Source organism: Desmodus rotundus, chromosome X (assembly GCF_022682495.2).
Source record: "Desmodus rotundus isolate HL8 chromosome X, HLdesRot8A.1, whole genome shotgun sequence".
Taxonomy (NCBI): Eukaryota; Metazoa; Chordata; class Mammalia; order Chiroptera; family Phyllostomidae; genus Desmodus; species Desmodus rotundus.
Window position 1 is genome coordinate 52049921 of NC_071400.1, and position 23909 is coordinate 52073829.

At 37.6% G+C, this 23909-nt stretch overlaps 1 protein-coding gene across 1 annotated transcript in view; it reads left to right on the top strand.

The window, feature by feature from the left end:
- The window catches only part of HTR2C (5-hydroxytryptamine receptor 2C), a 178477-nt gene that overhangs the window by 7263 nt on the left and 147305 nt on the right, over positions 1–23909 (top strand).

A 23909-nucleotide genomic window follows, 5' to 3' on the forward strand; every position in this document is an offset into this window, starting at 1 on the left:
TTTGTGTCAGGTATTGCAGTAAGCACTCATAAAGATAATTATTTTGCTGGTATCATCTGGAAAATGAAGAAAAAAGCAAATTATGTGGCAGAGGAAATTGGATATCTGTGCAGTATTTATTAAATAAATCAATAGCAGACTTCAAAAGGTAAAACAGACATTTCATAATATATTAAGATCATACATAGATACTCTGTAGCTCAGTGTCATGTGTAAACAATGATGGTTGCCTTACAATGGGACAGTGACAGAAACATACTCTCCTACCCCTATATTCTGAGCAGTATACATACCTAGTACTATCTCATACAAAGAAAGGTGAAAGGGATCATCATTTTAATAAATATATTTTTAGTAACCTTTTTAAATGCTAGCAGAGTGATTGTGGCATAATAAGTTATCAATAACAGTTATTCTTCATGGTATGTACAATTTGTTTTTATAAGGACACGGGATAACAAATTAATTAGTAACATAAATGCAAGGTCACATTTATCACAATAAAAATTCAGGCAGTGAAAGTTTTGATATATTGGTTTTAGAGAGGTTTTAATTTTTCTTTTGATTTCTGCCATCTCTATATCATATTTGCTTTAACTTAAATTTTGTTTCTAGCTAATATGTATAAAGATCAAAGTCACTTCTATAACACTACAAAGGATCTTTATTAGCAAATTTGAGACCCCAGTTTGAATTTGATTGCTGATATGCTCATCTCACAAAGGAGTTAAATAGACTCCCTGTTTCCTGGAGTGTGTGATGGAATTGCACTAGACAGGAATGATACTGAAAGTGTACCTAGTTATCAAATCCTAAAAAACATGTCTCTTGGAACATAAAAACTATTTCTTCTGTTCTAAGTATACAGTGATAATAGATTATCTTAAAGTCATTTTCTAAGTAGTATTCTCAGAATATCTGTTTTTATCTTTATTTTTTAACAATCCATTAATCTCAAAGAGGAAGTATTTTACCAGCTCAGCTCTGAGAATTGTACTACTCTATGGCTCAAAACTTACGTAAGAAAAGATTACTGAAAATAATATGCTTTAAAATATGTTTTAAAAGACAAAAACAATATGCTTTGTCTTTTACTGTCTGCTTTATTTTGCCAGTTTGTCCCTTAAAAAATATATTGGTGATCAAAAATAGTATCATCCTAAATCCAAATCTGGTAACACAACCATCCCCACAAGCAATAGGAAGGAACAACAGAAAACAAATAAAACTACACAATACAACCACCAAATTTGGAATACTGAAACCAGAAAAGACACTGACATTTGGCCTTCCTGTCACTACCAAACCCAATAAGCAATGACAGTGATTGAATCTTTATGGGCGCTTTATTCAGATGGCCAGCGATCTGAGAAGATGGCGGGTTCTCACCCAAAAGAACCATCTTTCCTTTTTCTTTCCAGGCCAGACTTTTTTTTTTTAATTTATTTTTTATTGTTATTCAATTACAGTTGTATGCCTTTTCTCCCCTTCCCTCCCCCCACCCTGGCTGAACCCACCTCCCTCCCCCACCCCCACCATCCCCCCCCGATTTTGTCCATGTGTCCTTTATAATAGTTCCTGCAATCCCCTCTTCCCACTGTCCCCACCTCACTCCCCACTCAGGCCAGACTTTTTATAACAGGGAATGAACAAGGTGCGGAGAGGGGTTTTGAAATTCACGGAGAATTAGGTGAAAAGGACTGCAGCATTCTTTTCCTGGGCAATTAGCTGTTCCCAGGGGCCAGTGGTCATCTGTCTCTCCCTGGAACACAAAGGCCCGGATGCCTCCAACTTGTCCTCCAACTTGTCCTCAAGCGGTAATCTTCAGCAGTGCCCCAAGAGGTCAGCTGTTTTCCCAGGAGCCAGGACAGGCCTCATCTGTAGTTCCTGAAACAAAAGCTTTAACATATACATTACTTCCTATGCTTATAACACTTTTTTAAATATTTTGTCACATGCTTTTTTATTTAATAAAATTACACTAACATAATGGATATTATGATTTTAAATATTGTATAATATTATTTTATATGAATGCACTGTAGTTTCTTTAAGTGAATTTCTATTGTTATATAACACTTTTTACCTTAAACTAAAATTTTCCAACTCTTGAGTCCCCTATCTTTCCCCACCGTTAGTATTAAACTATCTCATTTCTATGAGATCAGAACTTAGCATTGGACTGTCTGGTGGGGGAGGAGTTTAGGAATACACCTAATTGCATACCTAAATAAGGAGGCACATTGTATGCAAAAATGAGCTATGATACTGAAAAAAAAAATGACAAGGATAAAAAACAAATGTCTCTCGAAGACCGGGTATACTAGGCAGCCAGGAGGTTAGTTTAGACAAGTCAATACCAAAGAATCCCTCTCTCTGTTTTATTTTGGACACTGCATCCTTTACTTGCTTTACTTTATGCTCAATGAGCTGTGAACGGTCAGTTAGGTTAAAATAGCAGAGTCCTTTAAATTCTGTACATCCATGATTATGCCTTAAAAGAAGGTAGTCTATAGCTGCACAATTTTCCAGTACTGCTTCTCTGACTTTTCCTAGTTCTTGACTAATGGCACTGATGGCTTGCAAGGTGTCATTCAAAGCTTTCGCCATAGTGCAGGCTGATCTGCTTATTTCTACATTCAAATAAGTTGCCATGGTTGGCATGAAAAATATAGTTAAAGACACAAAAAGGCATAAGTCATTGATACAATCGAGTGTAAGGGAGAGATCCCATGGCACCCGGGTCAAGTGGGACTTCTGAGGCATAAACATCATCAGTCTTCCCAGAGAGCATGGTCCCCCAGAGTTTTTATTTTTTTCTGGAACACAGGAATAGACAGTCATTCCACATATCAGAAATCATCTTGTTGGCAGTTTAACATGAGCATAAGCATAAGATATGTCAGTGGTGGTGGTGCAATCCATCTTCACACCTGCTGAGAGCACAAAACAGTTTTAGTACAGTTGACAAAAGTTGCACACTCTCTAGCTTGGGTACATTAGTGACCTTCAGGAAAACATTTCCCTGTCCTTCATAGTTACGACTGGTTCCCAATTATGAATATCAGAGTAGATCATTTTCTTTTCGATATGCTTAAACTCAGTATAATTTCTAAGGCTTTCCAAAGGAGTACAGACACCTATAAGACATGAAATGAAAGTTTGTTCAACATAAGTTTCTCCTGAAAAGCAAAAGTCAAAAATATTCAGAACAATTTTTGCTAAATATATCCAAATATTTTCAACTTGTTTGAAAGGAATAAGTTATCCATAACAAGTGGTTAAACAAGAGATAATGAAGAGAACATAAGTCATTGTTTTTTAAAGATGACTTTCAGATCTTCCTCCAGTGCTTTCTTTATCCTGGTGTGACGAGTCCAAGGTTTTATTTCTGCCAGCTTCACTATGGTGGGGGTGGTGAGGAGCATGTCCCAAAGCCCAGTCCACTTTCCTCCTAGTTGGCTTTCTGGAGATGATGTCACCCAAATTTTGAGTAGCACCTTGTCTGCAGGCTCAAAAGAATGCAGCAAACCTGTGTGGGAGAAGTCTCTAATACAGGCAGTGTCATTCATCACAGCTAAGGTCTGACTTAAATGTTGTACATTTTCTTTACCTTTAGTTTTTTGTTTTTTTTTTTAACTATATACATATCCCCCACTCCAAATGTGACCTGAAATGGCCACCTGTCCACAATTTCATAGGGACTCAACTAAATACCACTTCGAGGAGCCACCCTTATCCTGAGCAGGGCAATAGAATAAGCTTGATCCCAATGGAAATGAGTTTCTTGACACAGCTTGACTATATTTTTCTTTATGTTGTGATTCATCTTCTCTACCTTCCCAGAAGGCTGAAGTCTCCATGCCATGTGGAATCTCCACTTGATTCCTAAAATTCACTAACCCCCTGTGTAATTCTTTTTTAATTTTTATTGTTATTCAATTTCAGTTGTATGCCTTTTGTCCCCATCCTTCCACCCCACCACAGCTGAACCCACCTCCCTCCCCCACCTCCACCCTCCCCCTTGATTTTGCCCATGTGTCCTTTATAGTAGTTCCTGTAATCCCCTCTTCCCACTGTCCCCACCCCACTCCCCCCCTGGCTATTGTTAGATTGTTCTTAACTTCAATGTCTCTGGTTATATTTTGTTTGCTTTTTTCTTCTGTGGATTATGTCCCAGTTAAAGGTGAGATCATATGGTATTTGTCCCTCACCGCCTGGCTTATTTCACTTAGCATAATGCTCTCCAGTTCCATCCATGCTGTTGCAAAGGGTATAAGCTCCTTCTTTCTCTCTGCTGCATAGATTTCCATTGTGTAAATATACCATAGTTTCTGGATCCACTCGTTTGCTGATGGGCACTTAGGTTGCTTCCAGTACTTGGCTATTGCAAATTGTCCTGCTATGAACATTGGGGTGCACAGGTTCTTTTGGATTGGTGTTTCAGGGTTCTTAGGATATAATCCCAGCAGTGGAATTGCTGGGTCAAAGGGCAGTTCCATTTTTAGTTTTCTGAGGAAATTCCATACTGTTTTCCACAGTGGCCTCACCAGTCTGCATTCTCACCAACAGTGCACTAGGGTTCCCTTTTCTCCGCATCCTCTCCAACATTTGTTTGTGGATTTGTCTATGTTGGCCACTCTGACTGCTGTGAGATGGTACCTCATTGTGGTTTTAATTTGCATCTCTCTGGTGGCTACTGATGCTGAGCATCTTTTCATATGTCTCTGGGCCCTCTGTATGTCTTCCTTGGAGAAGTGTGTGTTCAAGTCCTTTGCCCATTTTTTAATTGGGTTGTTTTCCTCCTGGAGTGCAGTCATGTGAGTTCTTTATATATTTTGGAGATCGGACCCTTGTCTGAGGTATCATTAGGAAATATGTTTTCCCATACTGTTGGTTCTCTTTGTAATTTGGTGCCCTTTTCTTTAGCCATGCAGAAGCTTTTTATTTTGATGAGGTCCCATTTGTTTATTCTTTCCTTTATCTCCCTTGGTTTAGGGGATGTGTCTGTGAGGATGTGTCTGCGTGGAATGTCTCAAATCTTCATGCCAATGTTTTCTCTAGGACTTTTAAGGGGTTACAACTTATATTTAAGTCTTTTATCGATCTTGAATTATTTTTGTGTATGGCGCAAGTTGTTGATCGAGTTTCATTTTTTTGCATGTAGCTGTCCATATCGCCCAACACCATCTGTTGAAGAGGCTGTTTTTGCTCCATTTCATGCTCCTGCCTCCTATGACAAGTATTAATTGACCGTAAAGACTGGAGTTTATTTCTGGGCTCTCTGTTCTATTCCATGGGTCTATGTGCCTGTTTTTATGCCAGTACCAGGCTGTTTTGATTACAGAGGCCTTGTAATACACTTTGATATCAGGTATTGTGATCCCTCCTGCTTTCTTCTTCTTTCTCAAAATTGCTTGCAGTTATTCAGGGTCGTTTGTGGTTCCATATAAATTTCTGAAATGTTTGTTCTATATCAGTGAAATATGTCATGGGTACTCTAATAGGGATTGCATTGAATCTATAGATTGCTTTGGGTAGTATGGCCATTTTGATGATGTTAATTCTTCCAGTCCATGAGCATGGTACATGCTTCCATTTGTTTGTGTCTTCCTTCATTTCTTTCTTCAGTGTTGTGTAGTTTTCTGAGTACAGGTCTTTTACCTCCTTGGTTAGGTTTATTCCTAGGTACTTGATTTTTCTTCTTGCTATATCAAATGGGATATTTTCCTGATTTCTGTTTCTGCAGTTTTGTTGTTGGTGTACAGGAATGCCTTTGATATCTGAGTATTGACTTTGTATCCAGCTGTTTCGCCAAATTCATTTATTAGGTCGAGTAGTTTTTTGATGAGGTCTACAGGATTTTCCATGTACACTATCATGTCATCTGCAAACAGTGACAGTTTCATTTCCTCCTTTCCAATTTGGATGACTTTTATTGCTTCTTCTTGTCTGATTGCTGTGGGTAGGACTTCCAATATTATGTTGAATAGGAGTGGTGAGAGAGGGCATCCTTGTCTTGTTCCTGATCTTATGGGAAAGTTCCATGTTTTTGTCCGTTGAGTATGATGTTGGTTGTAGGTCTCTCATATATATCCTTTATTATGTTGAAAAATGCTCCCTCTATTTCCACTTTGCTGAGTGTTTTTATCAGAAATGGGTGCTGTATCTTATCGAACGCTTTTTCCGCATCTACGGATATGATCATGTGATTTTTGTCTTTGCAGTTATTGATGTGATATATTATGTTTATTGATTTGCGAATATTTTACCATCCTTGCATCCCTGGGATGAATCCCACTTGGCCATGGTGGATGATCTTTTTAATGTATTTCTGGATGCGGTTTGCCAATATTTTGTTGAGAATTTTAGCGTATATGTTCATCAGCGATATTTGCCTGAAGTTTTCTTTCTTCGTTGTGTCTTTATCTGGTCATGGGATTAAGATGTTGCTGACTTCATAAAAATAGTTTGGGAGTCTTCCATCTATTTGGATTTTTTTGAATAGTCTGTGAAGTATAGGGGTTAGTTCTTCCTTAAATGCTTTGTAGAATTCTCCTGTGAAACCATCTGGTCCAGGGCTTTTGTGTGTTGGGAGTTTTTTGATGACTGCTTCAATTTCGTCTGCTGTTATTGATCTGTTCATGTTTTCTGCTTCTTCTTCATTCAGTTTTCGAAGATTATGTTTTTCTAGAAATGGGTCCATTTCACCTAGGTTTTCAAATTTCTTGGCATGCAGTTCTTCATAGTAATTTCTTACAATCCTTTGTATTTCTATAGTATCAGTTATAATCTCTCCTCTTTCATTTCTAATTGTGTTTATTTGGGTTGTGTCTCTTTTTTTCTTGATGAGCCTACTTAAAGGCTTGTCAATTTTGTTTATCTTTTCAAAGAACCAGCTCCTGCATTCATTGATCCTTACAATTGTGCTTTTAGTCTCTACGTCATTTAACTATGCTCTGATCTTGGTTATTTCCTCCCTTCTGCTTGCTCTGGGCTGTCTTTGTTGTTGTTCCTCGAGTTCTTGTAGGCATAGGGTTAGGTTGTTTGTTTGAAATGTTTCTATCTTTTTAAGGTAGGCCTGTATTGCTATGAACTTCCTTCTCAGGACTGCCTTTGCTGTGTCCCATAGATTTTGGGTTATTGTGAGTTCATTTTCATTTGTTTCCAGAAAGTTTTTGATTTCGTCCCTAATCTCGTTCTTGACCCATTCATTGTTTAATAGCATGCTATTCAGTCTCCATGATTTTGAGTGTTTTGGTTGTTTTTCCTTTTGGGTTGGTTTCTAGTTTCAGTTCCTTGTGGTTAGAGAAAATGCTTGATATGATTTCAATTTTCTTGAATTCGTTGAGGCTTATTTTGTGTCCTATCATGTTTTCTATATTTGAAAAAGTTCCATGGACACTTGAAAAGAATGTGTATTTTGCTTCTTTGTGATGAAAAACTCTATATATGTCAGTTAAGTCCATTTCCTCTAGGGTATTGTTAAGTGACACAATATCCTTGTTGATATTTTGTTTGGAAGACCTGTCCATTTTTGATAGTGGGGTGTTAAAGTCCCCTACTGTAATTGTGTTGCTGTCAATATCTTTCTTGAAATCCTCGAAGATTTTCTTTATGTATTTGGGTGCTCCTATGTTGGGTGCATATATATTGACAATGTTTCTGTCTTCTTGGTGGATTTTTCCTTTGAGTGTTATTAAGTGACCTTCTGGGTCTCTCTTTATGGCCCTTCTTTGGAAGTCTATTTTGTCTGAAATGAGTATTGCTACCCCTGCTTTTTTTCCCTGTCCGTTTGCTTGGAAAATTTGTTTCCAGCCCTTCACTTTCAGTCTGTGTAAGTCTTTTGTCCTGAGATGGGTCTCTTGTTATAACAGTTTTTTGATAGAGTCTTTTGGGTTTTATTTGTATATTATATGATGTCATTGGCAAATAGAGACACTTTTACTACTTCCTTTTTGATCTGAATGGTTTTTATTTCTTCAACATCTCTGATTGCTTAGACTAGGACTTCCAAAACTATGTTGAATAAAAGTGGTGAAAGGGGGCATCCTTGTCTTGCTGTTGATCTTAGAAGAAAAACATTTAGCTTTTCACTATTATGGTGTTAACTATAGGTATGTAATATATAGCCTTTAATGTATTGAGGTGTGTTCCAAGTCCTCTTTGCTGATAGTTCTTATAATAAATTTTTGAATTTTATCAACTGCGTTTTCTGCACCTCTTGAAATGATTATATGATTTTTGTCTTTCATTTTGTTGACATTGTATATCACATTGACTGTTTTCCACATATTAAACCTTCCTTGCATCCATTAAATACACCTCACAAGATTGTGGTATGTAATCATTTTAATGTATCTTTGAAATTGGTTGGCTAACATTTCGTTGAGAAACTGCATCTATGTTCATCAGATATATTGACTTGTAATATTCTTTCTGTCTTTTTTTTCTCTTTTTATTGTATTTTTTTACCATTACAATTTAGTTCCCTTATACTGCCCTGCCCCCCTCAATCACTACACTGTTGCCCAAGTCCATGACAACAAGTCCTTTTCCTTTTAAGCTCAATCCTTCCACTTTGATGTCATCCTGCTCTCTATCTATGAATCTGTCTCTATTTTGTATGTCAGTTCAGTATGTTTATCTTATTTCCCATATGAGTAAATTCATACGGGGTTTGTCTTTCTCAGAGTGGCTTATTTCACTTAGCATAATGTTGCGGGGCTTTTACGCAGCCCCCCGGTCTGCCACGGATGAAGAAAAAGACTACCAAGACATGATCTGCTTGGGGAGGAAAGGTGGCCGTTTCTCTCAAGGGGAGAAGGGCCCCGAGCCTCTCTCTCCAGGGGCTTTTATTAGGTTCATTCGCATAGGAATACAGATAAAGCTCATCAATCATTGTCAGCCAGTAAGGGTTAAACAATACAAGATTTACAGAGAACTTTGAGGGCTTATTCTGAGTTACAGCCAATTAGTTAGAGGGCCATAAAACTTTAGGCGCCAGACTCATCTCAGGTCTGGACCCTTATCTCTTAAACTGAGGGTACAAATTAAGTAGGTTTCACAGGGATGTATGTATTTTTGTTAGGCCTGATTCCCCAGGGAATCCGCCCCTCCCAGCACAGGACTGCACTGCCCTCTGTTATTGCTTCAGGCTTAAGTCAGGCAAGGGAAGTAAGGCAGCCAAGAGATTAGGAGACTTCTTGCAGACAGAATGAGGACTCAGGCTATTTCAAAGCCGAGGGGAGAAGGTCCATCACCCCCTTATTCTGTAGCCCCCCAAGTCCTTCCCTGCGGGCTTCTTCTGTGACCATGCCTGTCTTAGATTGATCGTCCCTTGAGGATTCTTACCTGTCATTGGCTAACTGGCCAAGCACAGGCCCAAGCAGTGTGAAGTGGGCAGAGGTGGCACACCTGCCAAGGAGATAAGCTTTGTCTCCTTAGTGACTTATGGTCCCAACTCTGACTCAGCCTTAACCATGGGGGGTTACAGCCTCTGAAACCAGGCAGGGCGGTTCCCAACAGCATAATGTTCTCCACGTCCACCCAACTGTCACAAAGGGTATTTTTCTTCTTTTTTATGGTCAAGTACTATTGCATTGTGTAAATGTCCCATAGTTACTTTATCCACTCATGTACTGATGGACATGGGTTGCTTCCATATCTTGGTGATTGCAAATAATGCTGCAATGAACATAGGGGTGCTTATATTCTTTTGAATTGATGTTTGGGATTCCTATGGATATATTCAAAAAGTGGCATTGCTGCGTCAGAAGGCAGATCCAATTTTAATAATTTGAGGTATCTCCATACAGTTTTCTGCAGTGGCTGCACCAATCTCATTCCCACCAACAGTGCACTAGGATTCTCCTTTCTCCACATCTTAGCCAGCACTTGTTATTTGATGATTTATTGATGATAGACTTTCTGGCAGTTGTGAAATGGTATCTCATTGTGGTTTTAATTTGCATTTATCTGATGATCAGTGACATTGAGCATCTTTTCTTATGTCAATTGGCCATTTGTGTGCCTACTTTGGAGAAGTGTCCATTCAGGTCCTTTGCCCATTTTTTAAATTGATTTGTTTGATTTTATTTGGTGTTGAGTTTTGTAAGTTCTTTAAATTTTGGATATTAACCCCTTATCAGATGTATCAGTGAATGTGTTCTCCCATAGTGGGGGTTGTATTTTTACTTTGTTGATGTTTTCCTTTTCTGGGCAAAAACATTTTTAGTTTGATGTACTCCCATTTCTTTATTTTTTCTTTTGTTTCCCTTACTTGGGAAGATATAGACGATAAATGAACAATGTCCTAGATTTTGCTGCCTATGTTTTCTTCTAAGGTTTTTATGGTTTGGGTCTAATATTTAAGTCTTTAATCCATTTTGAATTTATTCTTGTGCGTGGTGTAAGAAGACACTCTCTTAATCACTGTGGCTGTAGCAGTGAAAATAGCAAACATGAAGTTATATTTATTGAGGAAGATAAAAAATAAATAAATGAGTAAATAAAAAGTAAGTTAGATGGTATTCCGTGCTATAAAATGAAATAAAATGGCAAAAAGGGAATAAGAAATGTGTATGTGTGCACAGGTACAGTACTTTGGTAATGATGCGGTACAATATTATTTGATGATGATCAATGATTTAGTATTTGGTGTGTGTTTATGACCATTTCAATCTTTGCTTTACATCCCCCTCCCTAAATCAGAAAACAACATAAAAATAGCAAAAACTTAAGGGAGACACACACTAATATGTATCAAACACCAAAATTATATAATCAAAATATTTGCACTTTATTCTTTGATTTGTGATTTGTTGCTTGTGTAATGATAGAGGCAAATATAGGGTGGGACAAAAGTAGATTTACAGTTTGCATTAAAAATAATAATTAATAAGTAATAATACAAGAATAAATACTGTGTTTCACATCCTCACAACTGTAAACCTACTTTTGCCCCACTGTGTAATAAACACCTGTTGTTTATTTATAGTTCTAATCTGTGGCTGCCTCTTTTAAGCGGCAGAATCCAATCATGTAATATTCTAAGGAAGTACCCTTCTTCAATTTATTGTCCAGTTTAGGAACACCCCTTTAAAATGTGAGAGGTTATTCTGGCCTCACGTCAACCAGACCAGCTCATCAGGAATCAACAATCACACTATAAAGGACACTGGACAAAATAAAGAGGGGGTGGAAGCAGGGGAGGGAGGTGGGAATGGCTGGGGTGAAAGAAAGTGGTTGGGGGTAAATGCAGACAACTGTACTTGAACAAGAATAATTTTTTTTTAATTTTTATTGTTATTCAATTACAGTTGTGTACCTTTTCTCCCCATCCCTCCACCCCACCCCAGCTGAACCCACCTCCCTCCCCCACCTCCACCCTCCCCCTTGATTTTGTCCATGTGTCCTTTATAGTAGTTCCTGTAAACCCCTCTCCCCACTATCCCCTCCCCACTCCCCTCTGGCTATTGTTAGATTGTTCTTAACTTCAATGTCTCTGGTTATATTTTGTTTGCTTTTTTCTTCTGTTGATTATGTTCCAGTTAAAGGTGAGATCATATGGCAGCACGATTTACAATAGCCAAGTACTGGAAGCAACCTAAGTGCCCATCAGCAAATGAGTGGATCAAAAAATTATGGTACATTTACACAATGGAATTCTACGCAGCAGAGAGAAAGAAGGAGCTTATACCCTTTGCAACAGCATGGATGGAACTGGAGAGCGTTATGCTAGGTGAAATAAGCCCGACAGTGAGGGACAAAACAATAAAATAATTTTTAAAAAAGCAATTCATGCTCCAGATTAGAGAGAACTTTCACTTTTTTGTTTTACTGACAGAGAGCTCTCATTTCTCAGCTAAGAACACTGGGTGTCAGAATTGTAGGATCACAGTACCTCAGAGATAATGTTGTTACTTTCCTTTGTTTTCCTTTTAATATGCAAGATGTCTACCTTCTAGCTTATTGGAATCAATTTTGATACCTCCACAGTAAGATCTTATTTATTTACAATGAGAGAATTTTGGTTGATGGTAAGTAGGTGCAAACATCTGGGAAATAGAATAAATGCTAGAGGTCTATTTTGCTAATTTCTGCCAGTTTAAAAAGTCTGATTTGCATAAAACTTAAATATTAGATATAGGAAGGCCACAGAAAACATATTGGATTTGTGGAAGAAATATGTCTTTAAAGTCTGATTCAAACAACTCAAAACAAATAAAAACTAAAAATAAATACATAGAAGTTCAGGAATTGATATTCTGCACAAAGTTCTTCTCTACAACAGATCTGGCAGTGTGAATTAATTGTTGGACAGCTAAGACTCTTAAATGAGGCATAAGTAGCTGTAGAGACTTGCATATGACCCTTTGGAGACAGATATGCCTAGATTCAAATCTAATTCCTTACACTTATTACTTATATTACTTTCAGCAGCCTTTAAACTTCTGTGAACCTCACTTTTAAAAAAATCTATAAACTGCAGAGGACACAAACTAATTTTAGTTATTAAGATAAAGTACTGCATGTTCAATACAATAGTGTCATCTCCCAAATTGCTCAGATGTGAATGAAATAGCTTATTTTTTTGGTTCTTTAACAATGCCAAAGAAGTCCCAGCCAGACAATCTTACATTCTACTCTTTACCTTCCTAAGACCTAGTTTTCTTGACTTGTTACCTTTTGTTCACATCTTTTGCTACCCAATGATGATATATAAAGGCAAAAGCTAGTGTAATTGAGGATGCAATACACCCCTCACCATGCTGAGAATAATGACTTAAGTTAGCTGTATCTGATCACTGAGATAAATATTCCAACAAAGTGTGACTATCATAGGAACACACTACATTTTTAAGAGAATGTTCCTTGTAGTTGAAAATACCTCTCAGATAAATGTGAGTTGCCCCTAAAACAATTCTTCGTAGAAAGGGAAGTTTAGTTGAATCTGACTCCAATATCTCAGTTTTTGCAAATCAGCAGCCAGAAAAGCGTTGTGGTGAAATATCTCATCTTGCAAGAAAACTGTCTCATTAATGGAAAGGCCAAAGTTCATTGGCTTCTTTTAGTTTGCTTTCATAATTATCTTATTTTTTTCAGGACTTGCATCTTTTATTTTCTATTTTATTTTATTTATTTTTTTTAATTTTAATTAAACATTTTTTATTGTTGTTCAATTACAGTTGTCTGCATAATTATCTTATTCCTTGGTATGGCTTGCTGCAATTCACAAGACTTCAGTTAAGCAACTTATTTAAAAAGCTATACTGTTTTGGTACCAATATGGTTTCACTTTAAATCTTTATGGTAATATATTTGTCTCTCTATATGTTGAAGTCTGATGTTTCTATGGATTACTTACACAGATTTATCAAAAATAGAACAGTACTATTTTACCTATGGCCAAGAACTCTGAAGGCCTGAACTGTCTATCTCTTCTCCAAATCCACATACACATACTCCTTCTTTATTTCTATGTGTCTCTCCATTCTTTGTTAAATGGTTCAGTAGAAAATGATATGACAAATATTACAAAAGGATAATAAAAATAAAGCAGACAAATCAAAGCTTGCCAATTCTAAAGATAACAATATCATAAAAAAGAAGTTGGAAATTTTGTAATATAAACATTTAACATTCTTACATGTTAAATATCCTTAAAATTTAAAAACACTTTTACGTGTGGTATCTCATTTCTTTATTATTATTTGTGCCAGTGACTGAATATCACAACCCTGAGAATTGATTGTTAGTTTCATTTTTATTTTTTTATTTTTTAAAAGGTATCAATTTTCTCTACTTTATTCAATAATTTGTAAGTCATTTTCTTTTTTTCTTTTTTCATTTTATTGTTATTCAATTACAGTTGTCTGCATTTTCTCCCCACCCCTCCACCCCACCGCAGCCAATCCCACCTCCCTCCCCCACCTCTACCCTCCCCCTTGATTTTGTCCATGTGTCCTTTATAGTAGCACCTGTAAACCCCTCTCCCCACTATCCCCTCCCCACTCCCCTCTGGCTATTGTTACATGGTTCTTAATTTCAATGTCTCTGGTTATATTTTGTTTACTTTTTTCTTTTGTTGATTAGGTTCCAGTTAAAGGTGAGATCATATGGTATTTGTCCCTCACCACCTGGCTTATTTCACTTAGCATAATGCTCTCCAGTTCCATCCATGCTGTTGCAAATGGTATATGCTCCTTCTTTCTCTCTGGTGCATAGAATTCCATTGTGTACATAAATAAATAAATAAATCTTTAAAAAATAAAACATAGAGAAGAAATGAGGATCAGAGAGATTGAAAAACTATTCTAGCTCAGAAGTGGTAGAATTTGAATTAGTGCCCAGCTCTCTCTGACTCCAAAGACTGCAGTACATCATTTAATATGTACAGTGATATAACAGGTACATAGTAGAAATAGTATCATTATTGGAATTTACCAGGGTATGGTAGAGAATTTAGTACAACATCTGCAACCCAGTGTTCCTTTTTCCTTTCATTACATTGACAACCTGAGAGGGTGATATGTTTCTAATAGTAAAACTTGTCATTGTTAACAGGAATGATGTGTTACCCTTGACCATGTTCTCTTTCCACTACACCATTCCTTCTGTTAAATTGTGGCCCACTTAACTATAATCCACCTGTAGTTGGCCTAACGTTAATTATGGTGAAGACCATTTAATATAGTTTTCTAATTATTACAAGTTCATTTTTTAAATATATTCATTGATTATGCTATTACAGTTGTCCCATTTCCCCCCTTCACTCAACTCCATCCTGCCCACCCCCTCTCTCCCACATTCCCCCCCTATAGTTCATGTCCATGGGTCATGCTTATAAGTTCTTTGGCTTCAACATTTCCTACACTATTCTTACCCTCCCCCTGTATATTTTCCACCTATCATTTATGCTACTTATTCTCTGTACCTTTCCACTCCTCCCCCTCACCCACTCCCCTGTTGATAACCCTCCATGTGATGTCCATTTCTGTGGTTCTGTTCCTGTTCTGGTTGTTTGCTTAGTTTGCTTTTGTTTTGGTTTTAGGTGTGGTTGTTAATAAGTGTGAGTATGCTGTCATTTTTACTGTTCATATTTTTTTATCTTCTTTTTCTTAGATAAGTCCCTTTAACATTTCATATAATAAAGGCTTGGTGATGATGAACTCCTTTAACTTGACCTTATCTGAGAAGCACTTTATCTGCCCTTCCATTCTAAATGATAGCTTTGCTGGAGAGAGCAATCTTGGATGTAGGTCCTTGCCTTTCATGACTTGGAATACTTCTTGCCATCCCCTTCTTGCCTGAAAGGTCTCTGTTGAGAAATCAGCTGACAGACTTATGGGAACTCCTTTGTAGGTAACTGTGTCCTTTTCTCTTGCTGCTTCTAAGATTCTCTCCTTCTCTTTAATCTTGGGGAATATAATTATGATGTGCCTTGGTGTGTTCCTCCTTGGGTCCAGCTTCTTTGGGACTCTCTGAGCTTCCTGGACTTCCTGGAAGTCTAGTTCCTTTGCCAGACTGGGGAACTTCTCCTTCATTATTTGTTCAAATAAGTTTTCAATTTTTTACTCTTCCTTTTCTCCTTCTTTTACCCCTATAATTTGGATGTTGGAACGTTTCAAGATGTCCTGGAGGTTCCTAAGCCTCTCCTCATTTTTCCAAATTCTTGTTTCTTCATTCTTTTCTGGTTGGATGTTTCCTTCTTCCTTCTGGTCCACACCGTTGATTTGAGTCCCAGTTTCCTTCCCATCACTATTGGTTCCCTGTACATTTTCTTTTGTTTCTCCTAGCATAGCCTTCATTTTTCCTCTAGTTTTCAACCAAATTCAACCAATTCTGTGAGCTTCTCGATTACCAGTGTTTTGAACTGTGCATCTGATAGGTTGGCTCTCTGTTCACTGCTTAGTTGTATTTTTTCTGGAGCTTTGATCTGTTCTTTCATTTGGGCCTTTTTTTTTTTTGTCTTGGCGTGTCTGTTACTTACAGGGGCAGAGCTTTAGGTGCTCCCCGGGGCGGGGTAATGCTGGTTGCTGTGCTATGATGCTGTACGTGGGGGAGGGGCCGAGAGGGAATAATGGTGCCCGCTCCACTCTCTGCCGGATTGCATTCACTCCCTCTGCTCCCCACAATCAAATTGGGCCCCTCTGGTGCTGGTTCCCAAGTGGGTGGGCTTGTGCATGCTCTAGGCCCCTGTGAGTCTCTCCAACAAACTCTCCCGTGAGGCTGGGAGTTTCTCCCGCTGCCGCCCCAACCCCCACGGGTGTTTTCTTTCTTTCTTTTTTTTCTAAATATATTTATTGATTATGCTATTACAGTTGTCCTATTCCCCCCCAACTCCACTCCATCCTGCCCACCCCCTCCCTCCCACATTCCCCCCCTATAGTTCATGTCCATGGGTCATGCTTATAAGTTCTTTGGCTTCTACATTTCCTACACTATTTTTACCCTCCCCCTGTCTATTTTCCACCTATCATCTATGCTACTTATTCTCTGTACCTTTCCCCCACTCTCCCTCTCCCACTCCCCTATTCACAACTCTCCATGTGATCTCCATTTCTGTGGTTCTGTTTCTGTTCTAGTTGTTTGCTTAGTTTTCTTTTGTTTTGGTTTTAGTTGTGTTCATTAATAACTGTGAGTTTGCTGTCATTTTTACTGTTCATATTTTTTATCGTCTTTTTCTTAGGTAACTCCCTTTAACATTTCATATAATAAGGGCTTGTTTTCAATCAGAGGTTTGAGGCTTTATTTCGTCGCACTGGAGCCCTGGGTTGCACAGTCTTCCTTGCTCCCTGCCGTTCGTCCCGGTTTAGCTATGCACGAATGTGGGGCCGCGGGGTGCTACCCACCACACTGCCTGCCCCGGTCTCTCCCACTTTGAGTCCAGCCCTCTTGGTTTGTCTGTGCGAGAATGTAGGGCCGCAGCATCTGCCAGTGGTCAGATCGCCTGCCCCATTCGTCCCACACTCCGCCAGTCTCGGTCCCGCCACAGCAATGTGAGTCCTCTCTGCCCTGGCTGCCTGTCTCTGCCCCTCCTACCGGTCTGGATGAATGTTCCTGTTTTATCTACTTGGTGTCGCACTTCCTTGTCCTTGGATTTTCTGTCAGTTCTGGTTGTGCGAGGAGGTGCAGTGTGTCTACCTACGCCGCCATCTTGGTTCTCCAACGAGTTCATTTTTACTGATTAGTCAAAACTGTGTTTTAAGTTTCTATATCTAAGCTATCATATATATAAATTAAATACCCACAAGTACAAAAGCATCCACATATTTTACTTCTTGCCCTTAAATTAATTAAATGATAAATTAATTGTTGTGCTCTCAGGAGTTAATAGGGCTAATGGCTTTAAAAGTGTACAGTGTTCCATAAATGCTCTCTCTTGGGAAGTTGAAAACAAGTATTAATCAAGCTAAAGAAAATTTTCCCAAGGCAAACAGTGTGTGACTAAAATACCCGTAGTCAGACTGGAATGTCTGTTCTCATCAATTAGAAAAAAAGGGGACAAGCAATCTCCCACTGGGATATAACAGTAAAATTAACTTTGTACTTGTCACCTATACTAGATGTTGTGGTATGCATGTGCTAAGATAGGGGTATTGAAATAGTTAACCAGATTTTGATAAAATTATTTGTCTCCTTCATGTGATTTTAAACAGGTCTAAGTTAATCTTGCTGTTGATTAATAATATTAACATTAACATTGCCCTGTTAACATATCATTTCAGTGAACCTGAAAGAATGGTTTGAATACCTCTGTGTTCCTCAGATAATTAGAAAGACAACTAATAATTTATACCCTTTGGTCATATTAAAGACAATGCATTATCTTACCAGTCCAAAAAAAATATTTCTCACTCTGTACAAAGATGACATATTTCTAAGCCCTTCACTTCTAAAACATTAATAACCACTTCTTATGAGTTAAGCAGTTAGCTATTGGATAAAATATTTAGATAATTATTTCAATAAAGATAAACAGCCCAGAGCATGTATATATATGTATACTCCTGCAAAGGTATACATGGCTCAAGTCTTCAATACTATGTAGCACTGAATTAATTATATTTAAAATCATTTCTCCACTCTAAATTTTAGTATGATCTACAGTCTAAATTTTACTTTAACTTTGGCTATACCAGTTTATTGTTATTATGTTGATATTAAATATTGAACAGAGAGAGTGAGGGATGCATTATCCTCATTGTTCTCTCTTTTAAATGTTTATGAGCCTAGACAAAAGTGACAAATCTCTACCCCTAATGTTTACAGAAAAAGACGAAAGACAATGCAGAGTAGTTTAGACCAATAGACGAATACACAATAAATGTTATGTGAGGCAAGAGAAGGGAGCAGTGACTAAGAATTAATGGTCAGAGAGGTATATGTTGAGACAATATCAAACTCAAATGACATTTTGTGGAAACTCAAAGTTGATATTAGTGAATTTCAAAAGATAAGAAACTTTTTTTCTTTTTCAGTTTTTATTTTATTGTTGTTCAAGTACAGTTGTCTGTCTTTTCCCCCCACAACTACCACCCCACCCCAGACACCCTAACCTCCCTCCCCTGATTCAGCCCCACTTGGTTTTGTCCATGTGTCCTTTAGAGTTGTTCTGGAAAACCCTTCCCCCCCATTGTCCCTTCCTACTGCCCCTGTGGTTACTGTCAGTTTGTTCTTAATTTCAATGTCTCTGGTTATATTTTGCTTTCTTGTTTGTTTGTTTTTTTATTAGGTTCCACTTAAAAGTGAGATCCTATGGTATTTGTCCCTCACCGCCTGGCTTATTTCACTTAGCATAATGCTCTCCAGTTCCATCCATGCTGTCCCCAAGGATAGGAACTCTTTCCTTCTTTCTGTTGCTTAATATTCCATCGTGTAAATGTACCACATTTTTTAGATCCATTCATTTACTAATGGGCACTTAGGTTGCTTCCAGCACTTGGCTATTGTAAATTGTGCTGCTATGAACATTGGGGTGCATAGGTTCTTTTGGATTGGTGTTTCAGGGTTCGTAGGACATAATCCCAGGAGTGGAATTGCTGGGTCAAAAGGCAGTCTCACTTTTAGTTTTTTAAGGAAATTCCATACTGTTTTCCATACTGGCTGCACCAGTCTGCATTCAAACCAACAGTGCACTAGGGTTCCCTTTTATCCACAACCTCCCCAACACTTGTTGTTTGTTGATTTGTTTATTATGGCCATTCTCACTGGTGTGAAGTGGTATCTCATTGTGGTACTAATTAACATCTCTCTGATGGCTAGCTGTGCTGAGCCTCTTTTCATATGCCTCTGGAACCTTTTTTTTTTTTTTTTTTTTTTTTATATATATATATATATTTATTGATTATGCTATTACAGTTGTCCCATTCCCCCCCCACTCCACTCCATCCTGCCCACCCCCCTCCCTCCCACATTCCCCCCCCATAGTTCATGTTCATGGGTCATACTTATACGTTCTTTGGCTTCTACAGAGTCCTCTGGAACCTTTGTATGTCCTCCTTGGAGAAGTGTCCATTCAAGTCCTTTGCCCATTTTTTAATTGTTTTTTTGTCTTCCTAGAGTGGAGTCGTATGAGTTCTTTACATAGTTTTTTGAGATCAAACCCTTGTCTGAGGTATTGGTAAATATGTTTTCCCATACAGTTGGTTCTCCTTTCATTTTAATGCAGTTTTATTACCTGTGCAGAAGCTTTTTATTCTGATGAGATCCCATTAGTTTACTATTTCCTTTATTTCCCTTGCTCTAGGGAACATATCAGTGAAAACACTGCTGCATGGAATATCTGACAATTTTCTGCCTATGTTCTCTTGAAGGACTTTTATGGTGTCACGACTTATGTTTTAAGTCTTTTAACCGCCTTGAATGTATTTTTGTGTATGGTGTAAGTTGGTGATCAAATTTAATTTTTTTTAATTTTTATTGTTATTCAATTACAGTTGTCTGCATTTTCTCCCCATCGTTCCACCCCACCCCAGCCAAACCCACATCCTTCCCCCGCCCCCACTCTCCCATTTCATTTTGTCCATGTGTCCTTTATATTAGCTCCTGTAAACTCCTCTCCCCACTATCCCCTCCCTACTCCCCTCTGGTTATTGTTAGATTGTTCTTAACTATAATGTCTCTGGTTATATTTTGTTTGCTTTTTTCTTTTGTCCAGCATCAGTGGCCATCAGAGAGATGCAAACTAAAACCACAATGAGGTACCATCTCACACCAGTCAGAGTGGCCAACATAAACAAATCCACAAACAAATGTTGGAGAGGATGCGGAGAAAAGGGAACCTGTTGGTGGGAATGTAGACTGGTGTGGCCACTGTGGGAAACAGTATGGAATTTCCACAGAAAACTAAAAATGGAACTGCCCATTGACCCAGCAATTCCGCTGCTGGGATTATGCCCTAAGAACCCTGAAACACCAATCCAAAAGAACCTGTGCACCCCCATGTTCATAGCAGCCCAATTTAGTATAGCCAAGTACTGGAAGCAACCTAAGTGCCCATCAGCAAATGAGTGGATCAAGTTTCATTTTTTTTGCATGTAGCTGTCCAGCTCTCCCAACACCATTTGTGAAGACGGAATTTTTAATCAATTTTATGCTGCTGCCTCCTTTTCCAAATATTAATTGACCATAGAGGTTTGGGTTTATGTCTGGGCTTTTTATTATGTGCCATTGGTCCATGGGTGTGTTCTTATGCCAGTACCAGTCTGTTTTGATTACAGTGGCCTTCTAATACAGTTTGAAGTCAGGCATTGTGATTCCTCCTGCTTTGTTCTTCTTTCTCAAAATTGCTGCAGCTATTCGGGGTCATTTATGGTTCCATATAAATTTCTGAAATGTTTGTTCTGTATCTGTGAAATATGTCATGGGTACTTTAATAGATATCACATTGAATCTATAAATCAATTTGAGTAGTATGGAAATTTTAATTCTGTTAATTCTTCCAATCAATGAACATGGTATATGCTTCCATTTGTTTCTGTCTTCCTTAATTTCATTCTTCAGTGTTGTGTAGTTTTCTGAATACAGGTCTTTTATCACCTTGGTTAGATTTATTCTTAGGTTCTTTATTTTCCTTGTTGTTATACAAAATGGGATTTTTTTCCTGATTTCTGTGTCTGATATTTCATTGTTGGTGTACAAAAATGCCTTTGATTTCTGAATACTGACTTTGTATCCTGCTGTTTTACCAAATTCATTTAATAGGTCGAGGAATATTTTGGTGGAGTCTACAGGATTTTCCATGCACACTATCATGTCATCTGCAAACAGTGACAGTTTCATTTCCTCCCTTCCTATTCGGATGCCTTTTATTGCTTTTTCTTGTCTGATTGCTGTGGCTAGGACTTCCAATACGATGTTGAATAGGAGTGGTGAGAGAGGGCATCCTTGTCTTGTTCCTGATCTTATTGGGAAGCTTTTAGTTTTTGCCCATTGAGTATGAAGTTTGTTATAGGTCTCTCATATATGGCCTTTATTATGTTGAAAAATGCTCCCTCTATTCCCAATTTACTTAGTGTTTTAATCGTAAGTGGGTGCAGTACTTCATCAAGTGCTTTTTCCGCACCTATTGATGTGGTCATGTGATTTTTGTCTTTCTCTTTTTTTATGTGATGTATTACATTTATCAATTAGAAAATAGTGTACCATCCTTGCATCCCTAGAATGAATCCCACTTGATCATAGTTTATGATCTTTTTAATGTATTGCTGGATACATATTTCTAATATTTTGTTGAGGATTTTAGCATCTATGTTGATTAGTTATATTAACCTGTAATTTTATTTCTTTGTTGTATCTTTCAAAGGATAGGAAGCTTTAGTTTCAATGTATTAATTTTTCCATCATGATATTATTTTTTAATAAATTATTTTTTTTAGGTTTTATTTCTTTCCAGACAGAAGGGAAGGGAGGGGGAAAGATAGGGAGAGAAACATCAATGTGTGATTGTTTCTCGCATTCCCCGCACTGGGGAACCTGGCCTGTAACCCAGACATGTGCCCCAAGTGGGAATCAAACCAGCAATCCTTTGGTTCACAGGCCAGCACTCAGTCCACTGAGCCACACCAACCATGTCTCCATCATGATATTCTTTAGATAAACTCTCTCTGCTATAGCTCACTAATAATGAATGCCACTCAGAATGATAAAATTACCATAAGGTAAGTCACAACATATGAACTTTTGGCATTTGTCAGCATGATTTACATCACCACTTGTGTGTTACAAATGGTTGGCCTAGGCCATAGTTCTAATAGTCACTCAACATTCTTCCTCACTGAACAATAGAAAGAATTTTCATTACAAAGATTCTTCATTTCTGAGGGATATTTGAAAATTTTATCATATATTCTCTCTTACCACTTTGGGAAGAAAAATAAATTCTTTTCAATATCTACAAATACACTACCAATAATTCATTAAATAAAGAGAAATAAGTATTATAGATTTGAATTTAGCAGTATATTAGTACAGGATATATATAGTTATATTTAAATATATTTATATATTTTTATACACTTTACTATAATATTTGATATATACTAAATTCAAAGTATATAAAAGCTTCTGAGAATAATATATCAGCTCAGAAGCCTCATTCACTAATCCATTCATTTATTCATCTGAAAAATATTCACTTAGGGTATATTTTCTGTAAGGCACTATTTTTTGTTCTTTTTTTAAACATTTTTATTGTTATTCAATTACAGTTGTATGCCTTTTCTCCCCATCCCTCCACCCCACCCCAGCTGAACCCACCTCCCTCCCCCACCTCCACCCTCCCTCTTGATTTTGTCCATGTGTCCTTTATAGTAGTTCCTGTAATCCCCTCTTCCCACTGTCCCCACCTCACTCCGCCCCGGCTATTGTTAGATTGTTCTTAACTTCAATGTCTCTGGTTATATTTTGTTTGCTTTTTTCTTCTATTGATTATGTTCCAGTTGAAGGTGAGATCATATGGTATTTGTCCCTCACCACCTGGCTTATTTCACTTAGTATAATGCTCTCCAGGTCCATCCATGCTGTTGCAAAGGGTATAAGCTCCTTCTTTCTCTCTGCTGCCTAGAATTCCATTGTGTAAATATACCATAGTTTCTGGATCCACTCGTTTGCTGATGGGCACTTAGGTTGCTTCCAGTACTTGGCTATTGCAAATTGTCCTGCTATGAACATTGGGGTGCACAGGTTCTTTTGGCTTGGTGTTTCAGGGTTCTTAGGGTATAATCCCAGCAGCGGAATTGCTGGGTCAAAGGGCAATTCCATTTTTAGTTTTATGAGGAAATTCCATACTGTTTTCCACAGTGGTGTAAGGCACTATTTTAGATGCTTGCTATGAAAACTGACATTCAAGCAGGTTCTTAAAGTATAACTGCCATTTTCACAGCCTGAGAATAAGTAGAGCTGGACATTCTAGTCAATTGAAATTATAGAAAAATAAATGCAAATACATGATATGATCAGGAAAATTAAGCCTGTATGGTTAATATGCTGTGAATGCCCATGTTAAGGGGACCTAGAAAAAGTAGTCAGATGTCAAATTATAATGTCTCTTAAACTTCAAAATTCAAAGAATTTGGAAATCACAATTTGAATAATAGAATACTGTTTTTTCTTATTAAAGCTTTTCAAAATAATTTGATTTTTATTTAAGAAAAAAGCGTTTTGAAGGATTACTGGAATTAAGTAGAGCAAGTTGGAGGCAGCCATTTTTATACACACCCATCCTTTCTATATGTTCTGAAGCTTTGTCAATTCACTATCATATATGCAGGAATTTTTAATGACCTGGAAGTAAGCCAAAGCATCAGGGCTTACTGGACACACTTTAGACTGATGAGGAATTTTAACATTAGTGTTTATTTCTTTGATTATTTTTGGCTAATCATATATATTTTCTCTTAACT